Genomic DNA, 13476 nt, shown 5'->3' on the forward strand with positions numbered 1-13476 from the left:
CCAGTTCTAAAAATAGTATAATAAATATTTCGGGGAAACGATCCATTCGGGGAAACGGTTCGTTCGGGGAACCGTTTTTCGGGGAAATGTCGTACAATCGATGGCGGAACCGTACATCCGACTAAAGAGTGAAGCCAGGCGAATCGGATTAGTCATTAATGTGTCGAAGACAAAGTACATGATGGCAAAGGGCTCCAGGGAGGAAATACCGCGCCCGCCACCCCGAATTTATATCGACGGTGATGAAATTGGGGCGGTTGAAGAATTCGCGTACTTGGGCTCACTGGTGACTGCCGACAATGACACCAGCAGAGAAATTCAGAGGCGCATTGTGGTAGGAAACGCGCCCTTAGAGTTTTTGAACGGAAGGTGTTGCGTTCCATCTACGGCGGAGTGCAGATGGAAGACGGGACTTGGAGAAAGCGAATGAACCACGAGCTGCATCAGCTGCTGAGAGAACCAACCATTGTCCATACCGCGAAAATCGGGAGGCAAGAAGACGTGGAGCGCAGCGAACTAGGTGGGTCGACCAAGTGGAGGACGATCTGCGGACCCTACGCAGAGCGCGGAACTGGAGACAAACAGCTATGGAGCGTATATAATGGAGACGACTACTATGTACAGCAGAGGTCAATCAGGTCTTAGTCTGACCGGTAAGGTAAGGTAAGTGTTCTAAGAATAAATGGATACTAAACAGCTATTGAAAAGACCACGCCCAAGATCGACGAAGGTATCGTAAACTGGGGTATAGTTGATCAGTGGGGTGAACCTGATCACTCAATTAATCGCGGATGTCGACTTTCAAAGAAGCAACAATTATATTTTAACCATTCGCAATCCAATGACGTAACATTAAAATGGAATGGTAACTTCCTTGAAAGTCAATATTCGTGGGTAATTGAGTGATCAGGTTCACCCCACTGATAAACTACACCCCAGTTTACGGTATACAACAAATTAGAATAAAACTACGCTTCAGTCGTTATGGTGTAATGTAAAGGTAGGTTATATTATCTTACAAATATGTCAATTATCTATTGATCTAAAGGTTGTACATAATCAGTGGAATTCTAGTTTCTAACCCAGATGCAGCAGCTTCTTCAGCAGAAATTTCTTCTTCAGGAAGAGGATCTCCGAAGGGTTCTGTGGGTTCACTACCTCATCGGCACCGTGTTCTCCCAGGATGGTTTCATCATTGGTAGCTGCAGACACCAGAGCGAATGCCAGCACGATCAGGCAGATGGTCTATGGAAGGACAAGGAAAATATGGTTTTGTTGATTCGATTTGTAAGTATCAGCAAAGAGTTTTGAACGGATCGTACCATGATCAGGAATTTCATGTTGGTAGATTTTTGTTTGTTTTCCGACTTGCTGAGGAAGTAACACTTTCTGATAGCACTGTTCCGAGTTAACTGATACTTTCCGGAGAAGACGCTAGACTTTTTAAAGTAACCGAATCCACGATTTCTACCTAAAACTATGTTCGAACTGGTTTTGCAAAAACCAAAAATAAATCTTCTTCAGCCTTTGCCCATAATTTTCCAGTATTGTAATATACGGCACGAGTGGTCAAACATTAGCAAAAATTAGCCAGTTCACGGAGATTCAAACATACCCCGAAAAACGAATGAATGGACCTTGGTCATCGATGTCACACGAACGCAGCACACCCCCCGCGGGCCAGACGGATTAAACTCGTTTCTTCTATGAAATGGATGCGTGCGACTCGCGTGCGAAAGCATAGCATAGGTACGACCGCTCTTATGTGCGAGATGCACTTGAAAAGTGGGTTTGCGTGAGTGGAGTATGTGCTTGACCGTCATCGGCGAAATCTGTGAATGAAATTTGGATTTCGAGCTTTGTGGATTTATGCGGTGTACGGCGAAACGAGTGTACCTTCGAGGCGGTATCCTCTGCTGTGCAACTTGGTACAGGCTTTCTGAAGAGCATAAACTAAACAGGCTGTAATTGATGTTTCATAGCGGTTAAGATCAAGATTTTTCAAAATTTGTAAAAACAATTTCAAGCCATAGGCATCAAGAGTTTTCAGGTTGTATCTGAAAGAGTTCCTTAAAATCCCCATCAATATGCGCATCCATCAGATTATCAAACTTTCAAGTTCAACTCTTACTTTAATCAATCCGGAAACAAAAAACCGGTCGATATCATCTGTTCGTCACACGTGACGATGCGATGATAATCAGAGACACCGATAGCTCTCAAATTTCATTCATAGATTCCGAAAATGAGGGTCAAGCGGTCATAATGAGCACGCGCACGCACTCTGTGAGAGAAACATCAAGAAGCATATCTTGCAACTAGCTCGCTGAACGGACAGATCGAGACCTGTTTTCAGCGGGGTGTGACAACACCGATCAAGGTCCACTCGCACATTTTGGGGGATGTCTTTTGGGGTGTCATCGTGCGAGCCAGACTGGGAGCGCTGCATCTGCCATTTGGGTGCTGAATTAGAATATTGGAAATTTATATGCAAAGGTTAAGATAGATTTCTTCTTGGTTTCCCCGAAATTGCAAGCCAGGTAGTTCGAATTGCAAATTGTAGATCCGATAGCTATAAAACGTCTAGCAAAATCTCCGGGCGGCATCAGTCGTCTTGGCGAAGTGTTGTTAGAAAGTGTTGTTTCCTGTGCAAAACGTGTGAAAGTTAAAAATCGAAATGAAATTCCTGATTATGGTACGTTTTTTCATCATTGGGTTTTAGTTTCAAAATGAACATAATGAAAAGTTCCAAAAGCCAGCTGTAGTGTTAAGTGTGATAAAAATATCAGAAAAAAAATACTTAAAGTGATGTACAAAGCAATACCTAAAGACTCATTACGCGTTGTACAATCTTGTATGCCAATTCAATTATAAGCAAAATAGAACAATACTTTCTCGTTTGAATCTGTGACAGGAAGTCGAAAGATAAAAATTCGAATCAATAAAACATCGAAGAGTTAAAACTCAAAAGAAAAACGGAAAAGTGATTATCTTTTAAAAAAAAGTGCTGAAAAAAATCGTTTTCAACCTTTTATACTTTCGAACTTTTGTTTGAAAACTTTAACCAATTCAGTAAATCCTGTTAAAAATTGAGATTCGCCAAGTTATCATGTAGAGGTTTTGAGAACCACCATAAAACCTATTATCTTATATTTTAGTTTTATGATAGTCCTATGAATTTCTTCTAGTCTATTTGACTAAAAAAATGTTACAATGGTTCCGACTGATAGGTGTATATAAACCATGTCAGTACGCTGGAGTCGCGACTCTATAAAAACTGGCCAAAATGTTTGGGATACGAAACTTTTTCTCAAAAAAAAAGTTAAACAAGCTGTAAGTTTTCATATAGTGCATCAAAAATTCTCAAATTTTGACTTTTTGTCAACCTACTACATGTGCCTTACTGGTACAAATTTATGCTCGATTGATTAATCTTTCGCGAAGCTAGAACCGTTCTCGTGAAACACTATTTTTAACAACTTATTTTTGAACTGTCATATCTGAATCAAATTTAATGAAACTTGAGCATTTCATTAATGTATATTGATGCTCGATACAACATTATAAAATGTAATATTTCCTACCAACTAATAAAGTTATACCGGTTAGTTGTTTTCACCTATATAGAGGAATAGAGTGTTCTTTCTTTAATCTAAATACGCTCTTATGTAGCTCATATAGCTTATTTGGAGAACAGTAGTAGAAAATCTTTGTATATCAAAATTAGTATGTAATGACATTGATGCAAAAAAATAGCATTTTTTCGAGAAAGATCCGGAAAGTGTCAATCCATTATAACTTTTTCAAACGCTCAAAAAGAGCCTATTTTTGTGAAGCATTCGTTTATTGTTAATGAGCATTAAAAGTTTCTTTCGATTTGGTGCACTGGCTTCGGAGATATTTGGGCATGTTTGGCTGAGACATCGATTTTTGTGAATCGATTTGAATCGGACCAGCAGAATTGATTCGCCGATTTAATCGAATGATTGGAATCGATGTTTTTACATCGATTCGATATTATAAAATTTTGCAAAACCATAAAATGATCCGTTTACAAGTTGGAGTATTTGTCTAAATAAATTTAATAACAAAAATTGAGATTGTTCATCATATCGTCTCTGGAGAAATTCCTAGATGAATGCTTGGAGGAAATCCTAAGGAAATTCCTGAAAGTATTCCTGCAGGAATACCTTAAGGAAATCCTGAATTTCCTGGAGGACTCCCTGGAGAAATCCTTGGATGAATGCCTAGAGCATATTCTGGAAGAAATCTCGAAGAAATCCCTGGGTGAACTCCTGGAGGAATCCCTAGAGGAATCCCTGGAGAAGAAACATCTTGAGGAATTCCTGGAGGAATCCTTAGTGAAATTTTTGGAGAAATTCTTGGAGGAACTTCTGGAGGATTTTTTGGAAAAATCGCTGGAGGAATCCCTGAAGAAATTTTTGGAGGTACCTCAGGAGGAATGCCTGGAGGATTCCTGGTGGAATCCCAAGTGGAACTCCCCTGGAGAAATCCCTAGAGGAAAAATGTCTAGAAGATATCCTTGAATGAATCCCTGGAGGAATTTCTGAAGGAATTCTGGGAGGAATCCCTGGAGAAATTTTTGGAAGAAATTCCTAGAGGAATTCCTCGAGAACTATTTCTGGAGCAATCGTCGAAAAAAATTCTGAAGGAATGTGTGGAAGAATCCTAAGAGGAATCCCTGGAGAAATTTCTGAAGATATTCCTGGAGGAGTTCCCAAGGGAAATCCTGGAGGAAACCCTGGAAGAAATCCCGGTGGAATCCTTGGAAACAGTCCTAGAGGAATTCCTGAATAAATTCCAGAAAGAATTTCTGCAGGAATCCATGGAGAATTTCCTGGGGATATTGCTGGAGGAATTGCTGTAGAAATTTCCGAAGGAATTCCTGGAGGAATTCCTTAATCAATTCGTGGAGAAATTCTAGGAGGAATTCCTGAAGAAATAGCTGGGGTAATCCCTGGAGTAATTCTTGATGGAATTCCCGGAAAAGCCCCTAGATAAATACCTCAATGAAATCCTGGAAGAATACCTGGAATAATTCCTGGATAGATTCCGGGAGGAATTCCTGGGGGAACTTCTGAAGGAACCCCTGGAGGAATCCTCAAGAAATCCTTGAAGGAATTCCTAGAAGAATCTCAGAAGGAATTCATGCAAGAATCGCTGGGAAAATTCTTGGAATAATTCGTGGATAAACTCCGGGAGGAATTCCTGGGGAAATTTTTAAAGGAATCCATGAGTATTTTTTGGAGAAATTGCCGTAGGTATTGTGGAGGTATTCCTTAAGGACTTCCTGGAGGCCCCAAGAGGAATTCCTAAAGGAGTGCCTTGAGGAACCCATGGAGAAATTCTTGGAGACATACCTGTAGGAATTCTTGGAGGAATCTGTAGAGAAATTCCTTGAGAAATCTCTAGAGGAATTCCTGGAGGAATCCCTGTCTAGGCCTCTCCACTTTTTCAAGTTCAACCCCATATTTTGATTGGCATCCTAAAAGAAGTAGCTGGTCAAAATTTCAGCCAAATCCATTGAAATTAGGAGGTGCACCAAATCAATTTCATGTTTTTCGATTCTGCATTAACCTGTCAAAAGTTAATTCTTCCAGCACAAACTGAACACACAATATTCCTCCAGGAACGCCTCCTAGAAGTGCTTCAGTAGTTCTTCAAGGAAATCATCCAGGGGTTCACCTTGCAATGTATAAGTAGTATGGTGAAACGTTCAGGAAGAATTCCTGGAAGAATCTCTAGAGGAATTCCTTGAGGTATCTCAAGAGAAATTGCTAGAGGAATTCCCGGACGAATCCTAAGAACTTTTTCTTCCATGCAGGAATTCCCAGAGGAATACTGGAGGAATTTCTGGAGGAATCCCATATGCAATTCTTGGAGGAATTCCAGGAAGAATTTCTGAAGAAACTTGATACTTGATACTTGATGGGCTACAACTCGTAGCGGTGAGTCTACGCCGAATGAAGTATCCGCCTCCACTGGCCTCGGTCCTTGGCCAATCGCTTCTAGTCACCCTGAAAGTTTAGAGTCCTTAGGTCCTCCTCAACTGCAAAAATCCAACGTGTGCGCGGCCTCCCACGAAGCCGACGACCCCTCCCTGGTTCTCTGCTGAATATAATTTTAGCTTGTCGTTCCTCCGGCATACGAGCTAAGTGTCCAGCCCACCGCAGCCTGCCGTGTTGTATTCGCTTCACTATATCCATCTCTGTATATACCTGGTACAATTCGTAGTTCATGCGACGCCGCCAGATGCCGTCCTCCAGTTTACCGCCGAGTATTGTTCGCAGCACTTTACGTTCGAAGACTCCAAAGGCTCTCCGATCAACTTCTTTTAAAGTCCACGTTTCATGACCGTATAAAGCGACCGGGAGAATCAGAGACTTGAAGAATACCAAGGATAAATTTCTGATGGAATTCTAGGAGGAGTTTCTGAAGAACTCCCAGAAGAAAGTACTAAAGAAATCGCGGAAATTCCAGAGGAAATCCTGAACGAATCCTTAAAAGAGTAAGCAGAGGAACTTTTGGAGCAATTCCTGAAGAAACCCCAGAAGGAAGCTTGCACGCAATCCCAAGAGGAATTCTTAAGGGAATCTCTAAACAGTTCCTGGAGGAATTCTTGGATTAATTCCTGGAGAAGTTTCTGGAAGAATCCCAGGAGAGATTCCTGAAGGAATCCCAAGAAGAGCTCTCGGAGGCAGTTTCAAAATCATCATGGAAGTTGTTCTCAAAAGAATCACAGAAAGAATTCCCAGGAATCTTGGAGAAATTTGTGAAGAAACCCCATGATGAACCCCGGAGGCAATCCCATGAGGAATTCCTTAGGAAATCTCACGAGAGCTTTCTTAGCGAATTCCTGGAAGAATTTCTGTAGGAATCCTTGCATAAAAATTTGAAAAAAAAACATGTCTGCAGTAATTTTTGGACGAACTATTGACTTGGATGGACTCCTAATGGATTTTTTAAGAAGTTCCTCGATACATTTTTTAATTATCTTTAGTATAATTTTCTGAAAGAATTTCTTGAAGATATTGCTGCAGAAATACTTCGAATAATTCCTAATGGAATTATCGGAGCAATCTCCAGCGGAATTCTGGTTGGAATATATGTAGAAATGCTTGAAGAAATCTCTGAAAGAATACATGCAGAGGATCTCTGGAGAAATTCCTGAAGGAAACCTCGAAAACAGCACTTGAACCATCACTGGAGGAACCTTTAAAGATATCCCAGGTCAAATTCCCGAAGAAATGTCTGGCGGAATCCCTAGATGAATTCTTAAAGGAATCTCTAGAAGGATTCAAAATGGAATCACTGCAATGGAAAAAAAATCCTGGAGGAATTGCTCATACTCATATGGTTTACAAAACTAGAAACAAATCTCAAACAGTCATTTTGATTCCTGTAACGACAATCTCAGCACGAAACGTCGGGCTTTGAAATGCTCTATAAAAGTTATTCTTGATCCATTTTGATGAGAAAAGGAAATTGAAAAAGTTACAGCAAAACATATGGGTGGAATCTTCCACCACAGAGAAACAGACGTCACACTCTCATTGCTTCCCATCGACCACCTTTTTAAAGTTTGATTCAAATATTCAGTAGTAGGTCGATCGACCACTCGCGGCGCTGGTATCGTTTTTGCTCCAGTTTGACGTTTGTTCACTACCGCCATCTATAGTGGCGGCCCGGCCAAACACAGTACGTTTAGCATTGGGCGATTACGTTTTCGTGACGATGTTTTTCAATGAAATTTGTTCTAAGCGTTACGTTTGTTTCTCTGTGCTTCCACCATTACTTTCAAAACCAAGGACCAAATCCCAGAACGCGTGATGGGTAGGAGATTGTCCGCATTACGACGATTTAAAACCGATCAGGCGTAGGATCGGACTCAATTTAATCAGAAACTTGAAACTTATGTTATGGAGCGTATTGCGCAGATCGCAAGAAATGTCTTGGTCTATCTAGATTAGACTGGCCCAAATACAAAAATGTCGAAGAATTACACGGGACAGCCTCTAGAATCGTGGCTTTGTGTGGAGCGGGTCTGGTGTGATGGTTAAAGCACGTGACCATCATGCCGAGGACCTGGGATCATATCCCACTCTCGATAAATTCGCAAAATATGAAAAATAAAGCATCCCGAGATGAACTAGACGAGGGCTAAACATCTCGTTAATACAGAAAAAAACGTGCTTTTGAATGAAAAGAACAATCTGTGGAAGTGTATCGGCTCAATCGATTAAAAATTGAGCTGGCGTAAATGAGTTGAAGGTATGGTATTTTCAGTCCAAATGCATGGGAAATTGGATGACCTCCAATCTCTTATTCAGCACGCTGAGCTAGTTTAACGAGTTCGATTTGGCTCAGAATTGAATGATAGCAGTTGATACCCTAAGGAACAACTTTGTAGAAGACTTTATCACGATAAAACTTAATTCAAGTTCAACCGTATGAAACAAATATTAACAAAAAAAAACAAAAAGAGATTTTCACATGAGGCGCTGAATTTCGTTAAGGACTACTTGTATCACTCATTTTGGGGATGATTTGTGAGAAACTACCTGGATTTATGTTTCTGCAATGCTAAATGCTAAATGTAGGTATGAGTTGCTATGGGAACAGCGAACATCCCCTTCGATTTTCTCCGTTCGATGATTTTGTTACATACGGTGTTTGGTATTGCTTGAATAAGTCTTGAATATATTGCTTGCTTATTATTATGCGTTGCGCGAAAATTTTTGAGCGCGAGTGCTCGTATACCTCCGCCAGTACGGTAAATCGTGTTGGTGTTTCCGGCGCAGTATTCTTTGGCCCATTCGCGCACTTATTGTAAAAGACACCATAACGATTAAACGTACGAGCGGAGGTCTATTAGCGATTTTGCACCATTTTCGCTCTCTATTTTCTTGCAACGGATAATATTGCTTATTAAATTTTGTGCGCTACCTACATCATAGGCAGCTATATGATTCTTCATTGTATCGATGTCTGTCCACGTGCGTGAGCAATTGAAATGGTAACATAAGCGCCTATGATGTAGCGCGCAAATTTCGAACGGCAAACACGTGCTGCATATAACAACCGAGAGAAAAAGGGAACAGATGTCCTCCTGCTGCTTTCGTTAACTGCCCGAGCAGAAGGGCATACCTTACAAATACCATACGAAGAGCAACATGTGTTCTAATATCTAAAATTGTTATTACTGCGTTATTCTACGAAATGTTATGAGAACATCACAATAACAGTTGGATGTATTTGAGCAGAGTTTGGTATTGATGTAGTATTTGTTGGATTAGCAGTGAAAATAACCGAAGAACAAGATTTGCTATTACATCATGAAGTCGTCGAACAAATTAAATATTTAATAACAAGACATGTTATTAGTTTGTTATTCAATAACTTTGGGATAACAAATACAGCAATTGAAATTTTAGGTATGCATTGATTATTGAAACAACAAGACTTGTTATTTTCTAGGTGTTATTTATACATAATTTTGGTACACTCACTAGAACCTCTTTTTATGCACATGGCTGGGACTGCATAAATTAAAAATGTGCATAAATTAAAAAAGGCATAAAAAGAGGGAAATTTATGCATAAATTTAGTTTGGGCTTTAACTAGGGCTTTAATTGGAGAATCTAGTTCGCGAAAACAGGTGTTGCTCCTGGGCAGTTAAGATGGGGCTAAGGGGGTTTCCAGAAAGTTCCCAGAGAGCCCAAAAAGGGGGTTCCAAGGGGCTTCAGGGGCGTTTTAAGGGGTTGTTTTGGGGGATTTGAGGAGCCTTCTGAGGGTGTTCTGTCAAGATTTGTTGGTGTTTTCATGGGATTACGGGGAATTCTGGGGTATTTCAATAGTATTGAGTGGATTTCAGGGGCGTTCCAAGGGGCTTTAGGGGTACTTCATGGGATCTCAGGAGCCTTTAAAGTGCGTTGCAAGAGGTTTGAGGGGCGTTTTAAGGTATTCCTGAGTTTGCTCTGAAACTTCTTAAAATGCCTCAAAAATCCCTCTTAAACTCCCCGGGGACCCCTTGTAACGTACCTGAGAGGCTTCGAAACCCCTGAGAACTTCTCCGTAACGCTTTCATAACGCCCCTGAATTCCCCGAAAATTCTCTGAAACGTCTTGAAATGCTTCCAAAATCCCCCTTAAACCCCCTCGGACCCCATGTAACGCACCTGAGAAGCTCCGAACCACACGAAACCTCCTCCGTAACGCTTTCGTAACGCCTCGTAATCACGCCGAAAATGGTCTGAAACATATTGAAATGCTTCCAAAATCCCCCTTAAATCCCCTCGAACCCCATGTAACGCACCTGAGAGGCCCAAAGCCCCAGAAACTCCTCCGTAACGCTTTCGTAACGCCTCTTAATTACGCCGAAAATGGTCTGGAACATTCTGATATGCCTCCAAAACCCCCCTTAAACCCCCTCAGACCCCATGTAACGCACCTGAGAGGCTCCAAACACCCCAAAAACTCATCCGTAACGCTTTCGTAACGCCTCTTAATCCCGCAGAAAATGCTCTGAAACATCCTGAAATGCCTTCAAAATCCCCCTTAAAGTCCCTCAGACCCCATGTAACGCACCTGAGAGGCTTCGAACCCCACGAAAACTCCTCGTAACACTTAAGTAACGCGTCTGCATACCGCCAAAAATGCTCAGAAACGTCTTGAAATGCCTCCGAAATCCCCCTTAAACTCCCTCGGACCCCATGTAACGCACCTGAGAAGCTCCAAACACCCCAAAACTCCTCCGTAACGCTTCCGTAACGCCTCTGAATCACGCCGAAAATAATCTGAAACTTCCTGAAGTGCCTCAAAAAATACTCCTAAACCAAAACCCCTAAAAGCGCCTCCGTAACGCCTCTGAAACCAGCCTAAAATTCTCTGAGACTTCCTGAAATAACTCCGAAACCCCCTTAAGACCCACTCGGACCCCATGTAACGCACATGAGACCTTCGGAAACACCCAAAAATGAACCTGTAACTTTCCTTTGCTCTCCTCTATAAACATTCCTTGGCCACCGTTGCAATAGTTCCCGCCATTATGAAATATTCTTATGCACAATATTGGCTCTGAGTAGCTTTCCCTCTTTTTATGCAGGCCATAATAAAGGTGCATAAATTAAAAGTGCATAAAAATAACAGGCATAAAAAGAGGTTTTAGTGTATTCGTTTTTGTTATTTTGCCTCTTATTACCACCTAATGAAGGGCATATCCAGTTATGGTAGTATTTAAGATAAATACCTTGATATGTTATTCACTTGTTATTTTCTTCTGCTCGGGTGAAACCGCAACTAATTAAGTTTTATCATGATATGGTCTTCTACAAAGTTGTTCCTTAGGATATCAATTGCTACTCATCAAACCAGCGTGCTGAATGGGTGACTGGGGGTCATCCAGTTTCTAATTTATTTGAGCTTAAAATCCCATGCAAAGCTTGATCGATTGAACTCTTGAAAAAGATCCCAAACGGATCGAAATGTCAGCAAACATTGTGAACTAGTGTTTTTGATTCTCCCAAAAACCTACGCAGCCAGATCCCAACCCGGGTAGAGGTGAATGGCAAACCAAAAACAAAAGAATAACAAATTTTATTGTCATAACTTATTTTGTCATTCATGAGTTCTTCATGAAGAGCTTAAAATAACATGTGAATAGCATAATATGATATCATATCAAAATATGCCATTCGCTTGTCATTTTAAAATTTGGAAGAATAACTACTGAATGTCTTATTTTGCTATCATAACAAATTTTGCAATTGGTGAGATATTGTTGACCTTTTACGAGTTTGATGAACTCGCAGTTTTGGCACTTATCAAGAACAACATAATGACAAAATTTGAACTTTGGTTATTCTAATGTTAAATTTTGATATTTGTTTGCAATTACTTTCCATCCAAAAAACTTATAAGTTTTCATTTTGTTATTGGAATAAACAACTTAATATACCCTTCTTTCGGATGACAAGGGAATAACTAATTTTGATATTGTTCTATTTGCAATTCTCAATCTTAATTTTTCTGTTCTTGGTTTGCCATTGTAATGTCAAAATTTGACATTCTTTAGTTATTTTATCGAACAATGTCAGTTATTATTTTTGCCCTTTTGTCACTTATTTCAAACAAACCAATGACAAATTTTACCATTCAGTAATTCTTTTTGAATGGTAAAATTTGCAATTGTTTTGTAATTCTTTTCTGCCCGGGAACCAAGCATATCAAATCCGTTTTTAACTTTTTCAGACCATCTGCCTGTTCGTGCTGGCCTTCGCCCTGGTGTCGGCGGCAACCAACGATGAAACTATTCTTGGGAGCTACGGCGCCGATGAGGTCGTAAACCCACAGGACCCCTCGGAAATCCTCCTTCTGAAGAAGAAGCTCCTGCTGAAGAAGCTGCTGCACCTTGGTTAAGAAAAAACAACCTCACGCTCCCCAATCGTGTGTGCCATTCTTAGGTTAATTGAAAATACTGTTTAGGCTGTAAAAAATTGTAGGCAAAACCCGGAATCCAATATCCTACCACTAAGTGTTAATCACAGTTATACCAATCATTGGCTCATCTTCAGTCCGGCCTCAAAACTGCCCCGTCATGACAATAGCAGATATGTACTGAATAATATGCTCAATAGACGCCACGCTTTTTGTGATAAATAGGAAATCTTTTAGTGCCTCAATGACCGTCCGAAATCCCGGCATGAGTTTACTACCTCCCGCCCACTCCACGCTTCCGCCCATAAGTGTCAAGACCCAATCATTCCTTGATTGCACCTATTAAGAGAAACATCGAACTCTGCCACAACTCCATAATTGGAAGCAACAACTGTAACGCTACAAACGCTTATTTGTGCTATACTAGATTCACACCTCGCCCTCACTCGTTGCTCGACCCTTCTTGAGGAAGGTAAACATCACGGTCCATAATTACCTCTGTCTGTACTTCACGCAGCAATAACCGAATCACTATGAGAGGTAATCTTAACCCGATCATCATCATCACCATCAAAATCAGCCGGGATTGAGTTGGCGAATGAACTGGACAGACAGGCGGCGCCGCCGCCGCCGCCGGGATGCCTCCTGCAGTGAGGCAGCAAGTTTTTCAATGATGTTCAAATAAATTCAATATCCCCTTCGTTGACGCAGGTCAAAACCTGCAAACAGCGCACGCAAGCCGTCTCACTGCGCTCGCCCTGGTCCTAAAGTTCGACATGATTGATAAACAACCGCGGAATACAACAAAGGAAATCATATGCTGACAAGTGGCCGGATTGGGGCAGCGAGGATTACTTGTACCTTTAAGCTATGATAAGATTTTTTTGTTAATTACCCATACCTGATCGGGTTTACCACTTCATGAATTTGAAACAATTAAGCATTACAGTACACATTGGCCCAGTAATCAGATTTGCGAGGAAAGAAGCATTCAATGTCTTAGAAAATAGACAACAAGAAC

At 40.9% G+C, this 13476-nt stretch overlaps 2 long non-coding RNA genes across 2 annotated transcripts; one reads left to right on the forward strand and one right to left on the reverse strand.

The window, feature by feature from the left end:
* Positions 1-982: 982 nt before the first annotated feature.
* Positions 983-2505, reverse strand: LOC115268519 (uncharacterized). The gene is made up of 2 exons (XR_003898322.2): positions 1323-2505; positions 983-1245 (listed from the first exon to the last, which is right to left on the reverse strand). It is a non-coding gene; the product is annotated as an uncharacterized LOC115268519 (long non-coding RNA).
* On the forward strand, positions 2497-12684 carry LOC115268518 (uncharacterized). The gene is made up of 2 exons (XR_003898321.2): positions 2497-2695; positions 12270-12684. It is a non-coding gene; the product is annotated as an uncharacterized LOC115268518 (long non-coding RNA).
* The last annotated feature ends 792 nt before the right edge of the window (positions 12685-13476 follow it).

This window comes from Aedes albopictus, chromosome 2 (assembly GCF_035046485.1).
Source record: "Aedes albopictus strain Foshan chromosome 2, AalbF5, whole genome shotgun sequence".
Taxonomy (NCBI): domain Eukaryota; kingdom Metazoa; phylum Arthropoda; class Insecta; order Diptera; family Culicidae; genus Aedes; species Aedes albopictus.